The sequence below is a fragment of the Melospiza melodia genome, chromosome 9 (genome assembly GCF_035770615.1).
Source record: "Melospiza melodia melodia isolate bMelMel2 chromosome 9, bMelMel2.pri, whole genome shotgun sequence".
In the NCBI taxonomy this organism is placed as follows: domain Eukaryota; kingdom Metazoa; phylum Chordata; class Aves; order Passeriformes; family Passerellidae; genus Melospiza; species Melospiza melodia.
In genome coordinates this window covers 26,914,470-26,932,628 of record NC_086202.1, presented here as the reverse complement: position 1 = coordinate 26,932,628, position 18,159 = coordinate 26,914,470, and the positions used below count along the sequence as shown (strand labels likewise).

Sequence of the window (18,159 nt, the reverse complement as noted above, 5' to 3'; positions counted from 1 at the left end):
GCGGGCCCCGCAGGGCCCCGGTCTGGCCCTCGGAGCCGGCGGGCGGGTCCCCGCGGCGGGACGGCCCGAGCCGGGACGGAACGAGGTGGCCCGGCCTGGCGGGAGCCGCCGCCTCCTCGCGGCCGCCTCCGCCCGGGCCCGCGCGGAGGCTCTGAAGGCGGGGCCAGCGGGGCCCGCCGCGGGCAGCCCCGAGCGGCCCCACCCCGATGGCGCTCAGGCCCAGGTGGGTCCCGGCGCCCGTCGAGGAGTGTGGGAGCGGCCCGGGCAGCGCAGCCCGGCTGGAGCCGCGGAGGGTCAGAGCCCTGCCCGGGAGCTGGGCAAGGCAGCAGGCGCTGCAGCGGCCCTGCGGGCACTCCATGTAGAGTTTGCGGTGCCTCGTGCAGGGCACAGGAGCCCCCTGCGCTCGCTGCCGCCCTGGCTGTACTCACAGTGAGCGCCCGGCCGCCACATCCGCTCCGGGCAGGAAACATGCTCGGCACACGGCGCCCGGAACCGACCGGGGCAGGTCTGAAAGTGCGGCTCTCACATGCTCCCGCTTCCACAAGCTGCTACAGCCAGCCACACGCCTTCGATTTATGCACACCTTTGAGGCTTTAATTAATGATACACACTGTGCAGAGAGCAGAGACGCTCCGCAAGGACTGTGTCATGCAGCAGATACATATGGACATCAAACAGTCACCAAATCCAACATTTCATATTCTGTAGGCAGCACTTCATAAAATCTTTGTGGGATACAAAACTAAGGATGCATGACAATAAAAACATTAAACAAAATCACACAGATGTAATTTGGTAATTTTTCAGAGGAGTGAGGAACTCGGAAAAGTAAAATGAAATTCTACAACTTTGGAGTCTGAAATGGTTTCACATCACATGCTTACACTCAAACCATCGTTTGAGGCTTTACAAGGCTTTACAAGACAAGTCCCAAATGCAGAACTAATTAAGAGGCTGATTTCAGTGCACAGAAGAGGTTAGAGTTGTCTCAATATCTCTAGGTTTTTTCTTAATATTTACTTTACCCAAAGGCAAAATCACTGCCTCAAAATAAGAAGATGCAAAACTATGGTTTTGTTTAGTGATCCTCTGAGTAAATCTGGTCCTTGCCTCATCTCTACTGATGTGTTGGAGCTTTCAGGCATTGCTTCTGAAGCACAAACATGCTGTGAATGTGCTCTCTAAATCCAGTATACAACTGGCACTGCTGGAGAAAGTGGAGATAAAACCAACAGGGCCTTGCAATGAGAAGTACAAGTTCCATTTGGAGTGTGGTTGAGGTTTGTGTTGTGTTTCAGACAAGGCTTACAAGCTCAGCTGTATCTCACCACCTGACTCAGTTACTGAAGAGCCATTAAAAACAGGCTCCAGACTTTAAAATCTGTAATTTGACTACAAAACCTGAGACGATTGCTCTCCTGAGAGTATTCTTGATCAGAGCCACTAAATAGCTCATTTAAACTCTAAGAGTAACATGGATAGCTAAACCTGTTTGAGTTTGCATAGTCTTATTTGGTGACTGATCTGTTAGACAAAGAGGAAAACACAACTGTGAGAGCTTGAAACACTGAGGCTCTGACAAGTCCTTCACAACAAAAGTTTGTCCTGAGAACCAGAAAAAGTGAAGAATGTGGCCAGAGTAAGGAAGTAACACCAAGACACTATCAGGAAATAGTTTCTATTTTGATATGAAGCTGGAAGAGTTGAAATTAAATTAGCTCTATTTCTGATGTAAAGCTGGGATACCTAAGTCACTAATACAGTAATGGAGAGAATTTTGCAGTCTAATGATAGTAATTGGATGTATTTGAAAGTTCTTACCCACCTTATACCCCTGGGCTAGCTTCATATTTGTAGCTGTATTCCCAGTCTTTGTAGAAACCCCACACAGAGTAATCCAAACCACTGCAGATTCAGGGTCATGAGGGAATTTCCCATGACTAACAGAGGATACATTAAACTCATTTTTGTGCTGCCTATCCTACCCTGGGTACCAGCCTGTAAGTGAAGCCTTTTACGAGGATGATGATGGCAAAACAAACCTTGTTGTGTTCAAGAACAGCAGAGATGTGCCAGTTTTACTGCCCCAACATACCTGAGGTACTTTGAAAATCTGACACCCTGTATCTTACTAAGCTTGGCAGTTAACACATTAAGCTTTGCTATTTCCATTTGCATCTGGCTCACCTCAAATATGCAAGTGCCATGGCAGAGCAAATAAAAGCCAAATCCCATTTGTGTTTGGCAGTAGATATGTTTCATTCTCAGAGGGTGGAATTTAACAGGCATTTTATGCCTTTTGTGAAATTATATTTCTGTTGGCTGCCATCTCCATTCACACCAAAAAATCCCCAAATCCAACCACACAAATCCTTCCACAAAAAAGCAGTACATGAAACATTTGGCATTTGTCTTCATGAGAACAGCAGTGGAAGATAATGCAGCCATTTTCAAAGAGTAGTTTTTCCACCTTAAAAGTTTTCTCAGCCTACAGCTTCCCATTACTGCCTGCCCCCCCCCCCAATCCCCCCAAATAAACTATCATCTTTGCTGCTTATTGTAAAGTCAGCCCTGAAAAAACAGAGCTCAAATTCATCAAAGATGGATATAAAAGAGATAAAAACATAGTAGGGAGGAACACATGAAAGGGACAGAACAGTTATTTGGACACATCACATCTTAATACACTCTGGACCCCTGTCAGTTTTCCTCTTAAGGTTCTGTGCCAGGACCTGTGTGGGGCGAGCAACACAGAATTTTCCAAATGAGCTGCAGTCTAGTACAGAGCCTTTCAAAAACATTAAAAGATTTTAAACTAGATCAGTTTCTCCCAAAAGAAAAGGGAGGCAATGCAGGAGGAAAACAGAAGGTTTCCCATGCAGCAGATACTCTTGGTGTAGATGAAGACAGCCACATCCTTCCAGAAAGCTGCCAGGAAGGTTCCTCAGTGCTGCTTCATGGACAAAACAGCATTTGAGAGTAACAGCAGCATGACTGAGGCTACAGGTTTTAAAGGGACCATAGCAGTAGGTATCCTTTATATCAAGTACAAGAAGTAGCACTGTTATACACCTTGCTCCAGTCACTTTCCCACAAGAAGGGAATAAGCTTATAATCCATTCCCTTTTTTCCCTGTGAAGCACTACCCAGGAAGCAAACAGTAGCTCATAGGAAAGCTCTCCCCATTGCTCCTCATGCCTGAAATGCCCTCCTCACAACTGAAAGCCTCTCAGTCCAGTCACCATTTGCCTTTCAAGCTCTCAACTTCCTGTAGTGCTTCCTTCCTTGCCTCTTGTCCAGGTGGGAAGGGTTGGGGGGGTGAAGAGGATGTCCTGCTGCACCCACAGCTGCTGCAGTGCTTTCATGTCCCAGCAAGCACCACTTAAAATGCTAAACATTTTGGTGTTTTTTGCTTTTTCTTTGCCAAAAGTCACCGTGCTCCTGTTGCTGACCTTCAAATGTCACAGGCACACACGGGTGAGAGCACACAGCCGTTGCCATTTCAGTTCACTGGGGTGAGAATTTCCCCCTTGCTATTTGCACAGCAAAGGTGACAGGAGGGTAAAGAGACACATGAAGTAACTAATTACCATATTTCAGTCAACTTCTCCTAAAATGGTGACTAAGGCTTTAGGATCACCAGGAAGATGCTGGAGGAAGGGCAGCAGCCCCAGCCCCAGCGGCAGCACAGGATGGGCAGGAATGGCAGGGCTGTACTGAGAGCTGCAGTGGCTGCACAGGGCAGACATGGTGGGCTGACCCAAGCTGGATGCCAGGTGTCCACCAAAGCTGCTCTGTCACTGCCCTCCTCAGCTAGACAGGGGACAGAAAGTACAACAAAAGGCTCATGGGTCAAGAAAAGGGCAGGGAAAGATCACTCACCAGTTACTGTCACAGGCAAAACAGAATTGTTTTGGGAAGATTAGTTACATTTATTGCCAACCAAGTCAGAGTAGGATAATGAGAAATAAAACTAAAATTGTGAAAGACCTTCCCCACATCCTCCCTCTTCCCAGGCTTAACTTTGCTCCCAGTTTTCTCTATCTCCTCCCCCCTCAGATATTCCGCTCTCCAGCTGCAGTTGGGCAGTTTTCTTCTTCCCTTTCTTATTTCTGTTATCCCAGATGTGCTACCACCATCACTGCTGGGCTTGGCCTTGGCCAGAGCTGGGTCCATCTTGGAGCCAGCAGGATGGGCTGTATTGGACACAAGAGAAGCACCTGCCAGCCTCTCACAGAAGCCACTCCTGCTATCAAAACCTTGCCATGCAAACCATAAAGTAGAAAGTACAAGGGCAGGGAAAGAGGAGAGATCTGCAACCCAGTGTACAACAAAGTATAATTTCTGTCAAGAATTTGGCTTTTCTTAGTGAGCTATTTCCAATGAAATACTGCTAATTTCTGACACTGAACCCTTAGAAGAAGGACTGAAAGGTGTTCAAACAGGGGATCTTTATATAGCTTTGGATCATAGCTTTCAGTAGCTGCCTCCTCATAGTGGAGGTCATGCCAAGGTACTAAGTTTGATAACCAAAAGGTTAAAACAAACACTGCTGGACAGACCAAAGGAATGCTTATATCAGTGCAGCAAAGAGCCAGATGTCCATGATTTAAAAAATAAAAGTTCCCTGCATCATGGCATTACTGAATCAGGCCCAGACAAAAAAGTTGTGCTACTCCTCCTACCTCCTCTCTGGCCTGCACACCCACCTGTTGCAATCAAGTGAGAGGCAGCATGGTCCCTGCAATGCCAGAGCCTCTGGAAAGACTCGTTTTACTCGATGAACCAATAGCAGTCACTCACCTACAGCCAAGTTCTCAGTGGTTTTCTGTGCAGCTTTTTCCCCTAGGTGATCAGCCTGTAAGTCTACTGGAAAAACCTGTGGTGAAACACTAGTGGGAAAGCACAAAGTAGCTTTCACCTTGTTATGATCCTCAAGGTCAAAATTTTATTCTGCTATGCAATATATTCCCAGCAAGCTCTGCTGAGAAAGTAACCACCTGTGCTGCTTCCCACTGAAAATTTTACAATGTGCCAACATGTTTTGGGAGAAAAAAAAAAGGCATTTGCAGTAAGGATGCAGCCTTGCTTTAAAATCCACAAGGAAAGTCTAGGTTCCTCCGTGCTTTGAACAAAGCAAGTTCCCATTGTTGTAGAAGGAATAAAAGGGTGCTGTCTCTCTCAAATACCTGAGATCTCTCACAGCCCTGTAGGATGACCAGACTGAATACCAATCTTTCCTTCTTCCTGAATTTTTTTGGCTTCCTTTTAAGATCTCTCTGTTTCACATTATTATTGAATTTCTGTCTGTCTTTATAGCAACAGCCCTTAAGGAAAGCTACCAAACTGTGTCCACATAGTGCTTGTTGGGGAAAGAAAAACATGGGAACCCATCAAGAAATTGGTTCTTATAACAAGCTCCTTGGTGCAGCTGTCATTTTCCTACTCTATTCCTCCTCCAGCAAAAGGGGAGAAGCCATTTCTGTTTATTTCTGTTTCTTATTTTGCTGCTTTGCTTCCTTCATCTTTTAAAAAGAGTAGCTTTGTGACCAAAACTTTATCTTCCTTTGTCCTCTTAGTTTTGATTATTGGATTTGCATGTGGCTGTCACATTGAGATGCTGTAACCTGTAACATTACTTTTTGAGTTTTAATTTACAAGAGTTTTCTTTTCACCTTTGTATTTCCCAAGTACTCGCTTCTACTTTTTAGAAGGAGGTCAGTAACTAAGCACTTCTATAGTCATTAAAGCCAGAACTATCAGATTAACAAATTTGTTGGTGCACTGGAACCAGGATGTGTGGCCATTGAGGCTTGTGAGCAATGCTACAAAGGATGGCAACATCAACTACAACTGGAGAAGAAAATCCACAGAGAATTAAAGCTGATGTAACTAATGAGGTCTGAGTGGACGTGTCCCTGAACATCATGACAGAATTCATGGACTAGCTAGCAAATTAAGCTGATAAAATGAAACTTGAAAAAAAAATCAAATTAAGATTTCCTCATGGGAATGTAGGAGGCAACAAAATATCAGTTAGTGACTTCATTAGCTTCCTCCCAGAATAGAGCTCTGAACAAATTACTTTCACCTTTACTCAGACTACAACGCAGCACCACCAAGAAAGCTGCAATGGCTGTTGCACAAGACCCCGGTGTGTCCAGGGCCTCACACTGCGCCAGTTTTGCAAACCTGTTCACACTAAAGGCTCCCTGCATCCAATGCAGCCATGTCCCATGAAATCACAGCACTGCAAAGATCACACCACAGCACGGAGCAGAGGGCCTGGTAATGAGTGGTGGAAGGGTACACTCAGGAAAGTGGTTAATGAGAACAAAAGGCTGAAAACATCTGTGCATTGCCTGCTTCTTTAGACGTGTCACGGAAATGACTCATTACTGGATCAGCCACATGTAAGGGCAACAGAGCAGGCAGTGCATTTACTGTCCAAAAACACATTATTATTCTAATAATACACTGGCCTGCAGGCAGCCTCCTTATGCTAGACTTCTCTGCTGGATCTGTGACCTTGAAATTCTGAGATAAATGTTTATTGTGTGGCACAGTTTTTTTGGTAAACATTTGAAAGAAATTGAAGGAATTACTGATGCAAGAGTTCAGGCTCAAACTAAGATGCTTTGACTAAATCAAAATGTCTCCCCACGTGGTTTGTATAAAAAAATAAGCCTTGTACCATGGCTTGGGGAAAACAAAACATAATTCCTTTTATCTTTTAGTGATGATAACAAGTGGCTTGAACAGCATGCCAGTGTCCACCTAGTGATCTTTGTGCCTCTCAGATGGTAGATACTTAAGCATACTTGAAAGCTCATCTCAATCAAAATACCTTTGCTGATCAGCTGTCAAGCAAACACACAGCAGAAAAGAACTACAGTTCATTCAAAAGGAAAAAATCATTCCATGCTCTACTACAGCTCAATTCTAAGTCTTCATCAGCACAGTGCTGCATCTTTAATATAAAGTGTAAGAAATGTTGTTCCTTAAATGCTTTCTCAGTCTTGCAGAGAGCTGTTTTGTGGCTGACAGGACCTTCCTGTCCCAATCAGTTCCCAGACTCTAATTTTCAACACAGGTCCCAAAAAAGGAAGAAACAAAGTATTTAGGTCTTTTGGCTTAATTTTCCATTTTCTTCCCACCACCAAATGTAAGATTGGGCAAGGGCTGAGTAATGACATAAGCACTGCTAAGTGGTTTCATCTTTGTATAAAATAGAAGGTTTTGGTCATTATCAGCTTGGGCCAGACTCAGTCATGCTGCAGAGGAAAAAAAAAAACCAGAATCTTTCTCAAATAATTGAATTATCCACCAACAGTTATCCGTAGCTAAGGCAGGAAAAAACAGTTGAGAGAGCATTGATCACAGTTCTTCATTTTAGTGTATGTATGTCATCATGTACAAATATTGAATGTTCCTCTATGAAATAAAGGTTCCATTAAGCAGAAAGGATGTTTTAAAGCAGTAACAGCTCTCTGCGGGACTCCAGTGACACCTACTGGTAAACAAAGAAGTTACCAAACATTTATTGAAAATGAAGCAGCAGTAATTTATGTACCTGCTCTTAGGATCACAAATAATTTTTTTGGCAGCTCAGGCTATGAACCACACCACAATCAGGTGTTAGAGTTAATTAAACAGCGTATTTATTTTTCAGAATTGGATTTTGACTTCATCTGATTTTTAACTACTTGAAACTGCATTTTTATCACTCTGAAGGTACTGTCAAGTCCTACATTTTGCTACTGGCAGTTGTAATTAAGATAGGCCAGTGGATTTCTGGCTTGCTGGACTACACTGGACATGTTTCCAATTTTACTCTTAGTGATTTCATTAATATAACTATAGTAAAAAAGTAAATAATTCAATACCTCTCCATTTACTTTCAGGTGCATTCCTTTTAGCACAGATTCCAAAAATGAAGATCTCATGAGCAGATCAACTGGTGAAGCTCATGGCTTTGCTTCTGACACCTCCTTGCTGTTTGTAGTGCTGAACTGGTTTGTCACAGCTGTGTTAGTCTGGCAGGTCATACAGATACTCCTGAATGTCATTTTATCAGCACTTGTAAGAGAATAAAAACCAATGAACTCCTTAAGTGAGAGTTGTGGGACCAGAATTTCAATAAAACCTCACATGATGTGAGGCTTACCCACAGAAAATGGATGCAATATGCATGATGTACACTCAGAGACACCTCAGCTGCCAGCTGGGACAAGCAGAAGCAACACAGCAAGGAGAAGCAGTGCTACAGCTCTGGGCACCAGACTCAACTCCCTTTCTACACTGGGCTCCATTGTGTAAACTAGCTCTGTGTATGGATGTGAATATTTCTGCTTGAGACAATCTGTGACAGGGAAATATCATATACAAGGTTTGCAAACAACAGTCTTGCCAAACAACTGGCCATAAACATCACTGATGGAGCTCTAGCCATCCCCATTGCATTAGGACAACTTGCCCTTACTACCTCTGGCAGGCTTAGAATTGTCTTGGTTTCATCCCTAACAATGAGGTCCTTTCAGATATGGCTGAACAAAGCCATGAAGCTTTTTACCTCTTTGTCCTGCATATCCTTCCTTTGAGGAGCTGAAGCTTCCTGTACAAAAGTCTCTTTTGGCTAAGTCTGACAGCCTCCAGTGCAAACTGTCCTAGGACAACAAAAATGCTTTATTATGGAGTGGTGAGGCCACCTGGCAATGAACAACCACCACACAAATCCAATGTCAAGGTATCAACCCAGGCATCTCAGAACAAAAAATTCACTGAATTTTTTTTTTGTTTTTAGTACCAAAGTTTAAGTTGAAAAATTGCTTCTGACAGAACACAACAGCCAGATTTGCACAGGCAGGAATATTGTTATAGCTTACTGGAAAGCAGATAGACAGGAGCAAGGTACCTTGGTTTTATGGTGGAATACTTGCCAATTAAATGCTGTTCCCAGTACTCAATAACAAAACTTCTAAGCTGGACTATAAAGACAACAATTTATAAAGGAACTGCAGAAACATTTTTAGAAGTCAAGCTATAAATCTGCTAAGCAATAGTCCAATATTGACTTTACAACATGTCCATAACAATGGCTTTACAAACCTGTGTACATAATTACAATAGGAAGATATTAGAGAAATTGCAGTATCTTGCAACTTCAAGATCTGCTCAGAGAATGCCCTTTTTTGTTTTTAAACATGATGCATTAAACTTTATCAGAGCAGAACTATGCATGATCCCATGGAAATCAGATGCCCAGATGTTACTCCCTGGCACTCTGCATTTGGCCCCTGGGTTAACCATAACTTCTGTGAAGGGCACAGTGTTGGCAAACTGATAGGAACCTATCACAGTAATGAGCAAATGCATGTAAAGGATACATATAGAAAGAACCATCCCATAAAAATCAGACTTTGTACCTTGACTAAAAGAGATTCACATAATTATTATAACAGAATTGAAGTTTCTCATAAATTAGATGTTAATTTCTCTACATGCGGAGCAAAAATATTTAAATTAAATTGAAGAAAATTCTTCCAGTCCTTTGTCAAAGATAAGTGGAAAGCTTTCCTTGGCAAATGAGGGAAGCCAAGTAACCTGTTTCCAAGTTTCCATTCAAACCCAGTAGTTTAAATTTCTCATTATTTAAAAAAGACAAACTCAAAGCTATCTTTTATGTGAACAGATGCTGTGCTGTCTTCTTGAAGCTGCAGGCTTAGAGGCAGATTTTTCATGCAGCTGCAGAATGAAGTCAACAAGCCCACTCTGTTCTAGGGTTGCTATTCAGAACCTTTTGGGCAGCAATGAAAGAAGATCACATCAATTTCATGCTGGTTTTGCTGCTCTACAAAGAAATGAGCAGCAGAGAGAGACACGAATCATGCCTAGATTGCAGCGGGGAAAATGTGTCAAACTCCTCAGGAAAACAAAGTATGGAAGATTTACTCAAATATAACTTTTATGAACACCTCTCTTACTTCAGGGTGCTTTTGGTGGCATGGCACTGTTTCTGTAGCAGCCTCTACTCTGGCTGACTTACAGACATTGAGCTCCACGTGCAATTAAGAGCCATGAGTAGGGCCCCTGGATCCCAACTAGAACAGATTTGACAGACTCTGGCCCCATCAGCAGCATTTCCCTTGTGGCCCATATTCATTTTCAGCATCTGACATTACTCCTGTACTACAATTCAACACACTTGTTTTACAATATTAAATTAATTGTACTAACATGTGCTGGTCTTGAGAGAAATTCCAGCTGCAGGTACAGAAAAACTTCTGCAGGCAAGGAAACAAAGTGCCCAGAGAGTGCACAGTTCCCATTCTTGAAGGTTTCCAAACCTACCTAGATAAAAGCCCTGAACAGGCTGGTCTGACCTTTGAGCTGACCCTGCCTTGAGCTGGAGGCTAAATGAGAGAACTCCTGAGGTCCCTTCTCAGCAGGACTATTTTATAATTCTATTATAAACTCCATATGCTAGTAAGTGCCAAGGTAGTCATATGCTTTTTCAAAATGGCATCATATATACACACACACTAATACCTATACATGAAAATAATTTCAGCTCTCTAATATTAAGAGCCTAAGGTAAAGCCCACAGAATACCCTATTCTGTGTAGGACTGATGCTGTGTGTTAGGATGGCAGTGCATGGCTAGAAAATACAAGTTTCAGCACAGATCAGTATAATAAGTGTGCATGGCTAGAGATTGCTTTTGCAGTATTCCAAGGGAGAGGATACAGGGAATTAGTAGCAATTTGAAGGTGTGTGGGTTGCCTTTGTTTTGCCACTAGCTAATAGCAAGTCCCAGCACTTAGGGGTTAAGAGTCTTGGAAGCAAAACTTAGTAAAAAGCAGTTCACTTTCACTATTTTTCACTATTCACTGAATAGATATCAATGAACATAATCAGAGTTAACTATCTGAGACATGAACTTATAAAATTACATAAAAGCAGAGGCACAACAGAGCTAGAAAGGAAGGTATTGCAATGGAGTCTGTCAAAACCCAGTTACTGAGCTTTGCCATATCCTTGTCTTTTAGGACACTCAGCAACCTTAACCAAGTACATTCATAGTATACTAAACTTAGGTCCTGTTTATTTCACTGACTTCCCATCTTTTGTGCTGAACTCCAGGAATCTAACCTGTATTTTTTCCCCAGCACAAGGAAGTTAGTGTTAAGCATGCCTGCTAGCAGCATGGATTTGTCCAAAGTGCCCTCAGATTGGTAACTTGGATATTGAAAGAACAGAACCTCAAAATTTATCTGGATGAAGTGCTGAAGAGTAAGCTCTGATCTGCTCCAGGCCATACTTGTGTGTTCCTTGAGGACAGACAAAGTTTGGTCTGTTTCCAACTGGAAAGTCTTTCCCCTCACCAAAGTAGCAGCTTTGCTAACTCAGTTGGGGGCCAAACCTGTACTGCAGGTGTTTGTTGCCTGAGCCTGCACAGTGAAAGTACCTCTTCATCAGGCAGAAGACTGTAAAAGGCCGAACTGCCAGAAGGTCCCTCCTGCCAGTACCCAGTTTAGGCAGATGGGAGCAAACTGGTGTGGCTCCAGTAAACTGGGTCTCATATCCCTCTGCAGGAGACACTTGAGAAAAGTGCAAGACAAGCAAAGATCTCCTTCCTCTCCACTCATGTTTCACTGTACTTAGACATGTTACAAACAACATTTACCATTCTGCTTGTTGGCAAGTTATGACTCAGGAGACTTCAGCACCTTCCTTCCTAGAGAACAGGGATTACTATCAGATCTTTTTAGTAAGAAGATAAGCAGCCAGTCTCCCAGGAAACAGATCTATTCCACAAGATGTTGACGAGAACAGCTTTGTGCTTCTATCACCAGCTACTCCCTTGTTCAAATACGTGGTTACATGTTTATTAACGTGCCCTGCTGGACCCCAACTCATCTTTCTCATTAGACCCTGACACAACTCAGTGCTAGACTTGTCTCACAATGGCTGTGGCTGCCACTGGGCCTTCTCTGCTCTTCCTGTACAAGTTCTGTGGCATTGGTGAGGCCACTTTCTACACCTGCCTTGCTGTCATCCTCAGCTTCTGGCTCACCTATGCTGCAGAACAATCTATTATTACTGCTCCCTGACTGCAATCTCTCTTTTGAACAAAACAGGAAGCTTAAATTTAGCCTAAAATAAAACCAATCACCAACTTGGAAGTAAATAAGGTGAACTGGAAAAGCCCTTGATGAAGGCAGTTCCCTCTCCCAGGTCCTTCTCCAAGCTCTATTAAAAAAGCATAAAACATAAGCTGTCATATCTTAGATACAGAACTATTCAGACAACCGGCCCATAAAAACAACACTTCAGAAAACATAAGATGAAGCTTCTCTGAAGCTTTCTTTACATCTCCTGGCTGGAAACCTGCCGCATGCCCCTAGCACCTTATACAATGAGTCAGATTCAGTAATCAGTAGGAAACAGAATTAGCAGTGAAGGCAAAGATATTCATGCAGTGCAATTTACAGCAAGGCATCTGTCTGTGTATGAATTAGTATTTTCCTTAATTATCTGTAATAGGAAATCCCAAGATTCTCAGCTGGCCCTGTCAGTCAATATTAACTACAGACTTGGAAAATGAAACAAAAATAGAAAGGAAGTTGAATCGTTCAGAGGCTGCAGTAGCACTTTACAAGGAATGCAAATAGAACTTCACTGGGAACAGTTTCACTATTGGCATGGCTGGTCCCACTCCACTGCAGAGCTGGCCAGCACATCACACAACACAATACAATGTGACATTTAGTTAACTAGCAGCACTCACATACTCCAAAGAGACTCCCAGAGACAGAAACACTGGTGAAAGCAGCAAATCCAGAGCAACACATGATGGTTATCCATCCATGCTCACCTTTCAATGTGCAATGGTTTGCCTTTTCAAAATTATGATGATTTAAAATAAAGGGGATGTAGTCCTGCAAAGAACTGTGTAAGGCATACTCCTGATTTTGCCTGGCTGAGGAAATTGTGCAGCTGCTGCACTTTAACAACAGGAGATCTACTGTTCCTTCTGTCAGACCTGGCTGTGTAACAGCCAGTCACTTGCTATGAAAGATGCAAGCAGGGACTGCAGGGACTTGGTGTGGAGTAGGATTGTCACTCAGATATTAGGTGGTCTCACTTGAGGCTTCAGAGCACTGCTGGCACAGACACTCCTCAGACTGCATGACAAAGTCCATCTGCATTTGCACAGGTTCAAGAGCACCAGTTATCAAATACAGCAACTACAGACATGGTCTGCAGACTTCCAGGTCAGCCAAGCATATTTATCTTGGCCAGGTAGCAGCTGCAGAAGACAGGACACAGAGCATCTTGCTGAGTGTTAGTCCTGCACAGTTATAGCTGCAACCATCCTGGAGACAGGGAGTGAAACCTGGCAAACCACACACTAATGCATTACTCTTACACAAAAAGAAAGCATGCAGTCTTTCCCATCACCTGTCTTCATTCAGTCTGCTTCACCTGCTCACTGTGCCTCTGGCATTCCACACCCATCTCTCTTTACCACATTTGTTCTCTTCCTTTTGTAATTCTACATTTCCCCTTGGCTTCTCTGACATGTTTGAGAGGAGAAAGGATGGTACACAAAGGCACTCATGCTGTGTCCCCATCACTGTACTTAGCTTTCATCCAGCTAGATACAACTATGCTCTTTGGCTAAATCAGCAGAAAGTTTAGGTTTTTCTAAGGCACCGGGGTTCAGTTCCTTTAAACGGAAGCAAGCACAAGTGTGAATGAATAAATAAACTAAAGGCTTTGTTAGTCCTCACGGCAAATCCCCAGCAGCAAAAGACTGGCCCAATGCACAGCACCACACACCATCAGATTTCTTTGCTTTATACAAGCCAGTAATTCAAATCAATCTTACACTTTCACAACAGCCATCAGTTCTCAGGTATTCATCACCAGATAACTGCAACTTACTCAAACATTACTTTATCCTTAACAAAAATATATATATTTTATATCAATACATTCCTACGTTAATCCAAAAAAGGGTTTTTTTCACCTCCAGAAGACTCCCACAAATATTTGATTTTTCTTTCAGGAGAGGAGTTCACTCAAGCAATTATGTTTCAAAAGAGAGCACAGTTAATCTTCTTGCAGAGAGCTGCATTTACAGTCAATTACTTATTAACAGTGCATTGTGTCATACTGACTTCGGATATCTAAATCCACTGCTTGCTCCCAACCTCTCTGTTATATAATTTGTGGCTTGGAAAATGTCCATGTGGGTCCTGTCATAAACCCATAACAGCTCCAAATATCACTGAGAATTATTTCTATTGAGTAGATTTGAATGGCTCTGCTTCTTGTACAAGTGCACCTAAGACCTACTCTGTAAACAAACCTTGATGTGCCAGAGTATTACCCCTCCCACTGTTTGCAAGTGTCTGTCCTTATATAAAAGCCTATGTATATTTAATATTTATTTGATATTTTACAATGCATCAGTAATTAGAGAGCATTTCAGATAGACATGAATCTAAAGGTTTTTCCACACAAAAAACTTTTTCATTCAGATTAAAAGAGCTATGAAAACAGGAGGCTTACTTTTAGCTTCAGTTTCCCTAGACACTTAAAAAAACAACTCCTAGCCAAAGTTAATAGCTAACTTATTATTCCTTCCCAGGCATTTTATTGTTTACCTTATCTATTTCTTGGGAAAAAGCTTCAACATGGCAACCTAAAGTTCTAGCAGAGAAAGAAGCTGCACCTCTCCTGCATATGATCTTTTTCCCCATGAGAGCAGGGCTGTTCCCTCTGAAACAGTCATGACAGAGTTCAAGACTTTAATTCCCACACAGCACTGGGGACTGAAAGCATCAGAAGAGAAGCCTTGTCCTGCTCTTCCAAGGGCTGTTGGTGTTACACCAGGGACCATAGAAAAATTGAAATCTTTCTGAGAGCAGGTGAAGAGATTGTTCCTAGATTGGGGCCCAAGGGAAACACCAAGGCCTTTAAAGGGTTGAAGAAAGGCTCTGTGGAAGGGAGAGAACAGCATGAAGGCTGAGTGCAAAGCAGTATCCTTTCAGATACACTGGCCTGGAGTATGTCAAGTACTCAAGACATACTGGAAAAAACAGTGATTTAGGTTGAACATTAATTCCTATGTCCATGACAGATTACACATCATATAAAAAGCATACAGAACATTGTTTTACAAAAATCAGTGTCTTGTGGGGCAAAAGTGGTTTAACAACAAACTGCAGACAACTTGTAAGAAGGTGGCTGTGAAAATTGCTGCAGTAAGTGGGGAAAAAGGAAAGTGATTTTCCTGCCTAATGGCAGGGTCCTCGTCTACACTGATGGAAAAGAAACATAATTGATACACTAGTCCTACACTGAAAACAGATTCTTATGTATCATTAAGAGGATATCTTTTTCCTTCCTTGCCTTTTCTAGAGTATCTGGTAATCAGACAGGGCTGACCAAATCACTTTAAATATTTTCTATAAGAACACCTATGATGACCATCATTAGTATCTCTAGTTGTTAAAAAATAGTTTCCCTATGCCACAAACATCTGGTGTTCTGCACAGTAATGCTGCTGAGGCAGCTTCTGCTGCCACAGTCCCCACCTGACCAGGCTGTACCTGCTGCAGCATCAGATCCCTCCAGGCAGCTATAACCAAGAGATGTAGTCCTACCTCCAGCTGGGTCATCCCTCAGCAAATTCACACCCACAAACACTCAATTGACTACTGACTTCCTCTTTAGTAGTAGCCATAATCCAGAAATAATTTCCTTCTTTCTTTCCAGAATAACACAGTTTTCAGTGCAAGCAAGGACATAGGCAGGCCCTCTAGACAAAGCTAGGACTCAGACAGTCTCTATTTTTTTTTTTTTCTGAATAGCTTTACATGACTCTTAATTCACATCTAATATCTGAGCTATAACGAAGAGATACAACTTCCTTCCTATCTTTTTTTTTCCTTTCCTCTGTGTGGTTTTAGAGGGGAGAAAACCCCCTTTCTTGGCACTGTTAGAATGGAAACATCTTGCCCCTTGCAGCCTTTTACAGCTTCCCACTAAAAAGAGCTCACTCTGTGGTGAGAAATGTGGCACTGGGGGAAAGGGAATGTTATTGCTTCCCTTTTCTCAGTTGCCTGCTTTATAGGAAGAGCATCTGGCATGGCAGGCCTTCCTCATAAAGTACAGTAGGACTTGACTGATACAACCACAGTGGTCACATTTGAGTTGCAGTTTTACCCATGGAGCACCATAACAAACCTTTATCTTCTTACACTTGTAAGATAAGACAAAGTTCAAATGCTCACAGAATAATCCTGTGCCACACGGATTATCCTGTCAGTGTTACACTCCTGGGATTCAACAACAGGGTGTTCATCAAACACCAAATAAAGTGGAAATCCTCACTAAAACAATTGCCTTGTAATTGCTTTCTGAAGCAGTAAAAGCAGCCAAACCCCCTCTGTAGAACAACTAGGAAGAAAACTACAAGCAATTCAATGGGCATATCTAAAGAAGCCAAAAGAGAGCATTATCATCACTCATACTCAGCCCCCATCGGCTCCCTGTATCCACTTTTACTGCACTTCATTTGCAGCTCTCTGACCAGGCTCATGGCATAGGAAGGAAGAACCATGCCTTTATACAATATGACAACAGATCATACAAATGCCAAACTGTAGGGACAGCCTAAAGGGCAGCAGATAAGAAGAAGCAGAGATTTCTATAAGCTATAAGGCATTACCAGCAGCACTAAGAAAAAAGGGCCATACCACATAGAAATAAGTCACCAAAGCTCCACAGGCTCAGACCTGAGTTTAAGTAGCACTCCTGGGCCAATAGGCAGAGTGTGTGGGTGGGAGTGTAAAATGAGGTCAATTAGGGTCATTAAAGCCTTGTCACTCAGGACTGACACATTTTCATTCATCTTAAGCAGGAAAAAAAATGCAACACAATTCTTCAGAGAATTCACAGCTAAGCAAACACTGTATTTGCACAGACCTAGGATATATTTGAGGAATTATACTGTCTCAAACAGATATCACAGGCCCCAATGCTCTTACAATTTAATTTTCAAGTGATTATTGGCACAGCTGGCTCTGCACATGACTTGTGCCTACACAGCATGTGATCACATTCCTCACAGCCCTGTGACAGCTCAAAACATTTTTCTCTGCCTATGCTCACTTGCATCAATTTGGTGTGCTGCTCTGAAAATGGTAGGAGCCCCACACTATCAGCTTTCAATCACTGTGGCCAGTTCTCCTTCCCTCCAGCTGCTCTTTTAAATAATATCCCACAGTGTGTTGCAGAATATGCTACATGTGTACCTTCCCAATACCAGGGATCTTTGTGTACCTAACACCAGGACATCCCAGAGTACAAGGTGCTGCAGATTCTTGACTATTATCCTTGTATATTTTCCTTTGTTATTATTATTTTTGGTGTTCTTTACCATATGCTATTTTGCCATGCAGAGGAACTAAAAGTGGTAAAAAAGGCATGAAAGAAAATGCTGCACAGTTAACATTACTGAAAAGTACTGCTCAACTGCAGTAACTTGCCAGAAAAAGTGTTGTAGTGACATCTCCATTCTGCTTCCACAGCCCAAACTATCACCTCTGCATGGTGCTTATTGAATGGTGTTGATATGTCCTCTGTTTTCTCCTTGATTCAGAGCATTCATTTGCTCTGTTGATAAAATGAAGGAGAAGCATGAACAGCCTCATGTCTACCTGATGTGCCAGCTTGTTAAAGTCCAAAGTTAAAGAAAGCAAAAGAGAGGCTAAAAATCACTTGAGTATAATTAACATCAGGAACTTAAAGAGAAACCATAGTGAATTTCAATACAACACAAGAAACACTTGGGGATGCAATTTAAGCTTGTGTGATCACACTGTAATTTTGAAAGAGATGCTTTCTTTTTAACTTTCTACCTTGGTGAGTATGGCAAGAAAAGGCAAAAGAAGAGTTGTAAATGTTAGTAAAACAGCTGCTTTCAGGGAAGCAAGAGTATTTTCAAACTCTCAGAACCTGGTGAACTGACAGGCCCTAATGCCCTGACCAGCCTCACCTGTTGCCTCCACCCACCCCTCCTGATGAGGAGCTCTATTTAGCTCAGCCCTGGATGCCCCTTTCCTTTCTCTCTGCAGGAGTGCT

General features: G+C 42.6%; 1 protein-coding gene across 1 annotated transcript in view; it reads right to left on the bottom strand.

Moving 5' to 3' along the window:
- The window catches only part of WAPL (WAPL cohesin release factor), a 133,991-nt gene that overhangs the window by 64,695 nt on the left and 51,137 nt on the right, over nt 1-18,159 (bottom strand). The window lies entirely within an intron of this gene.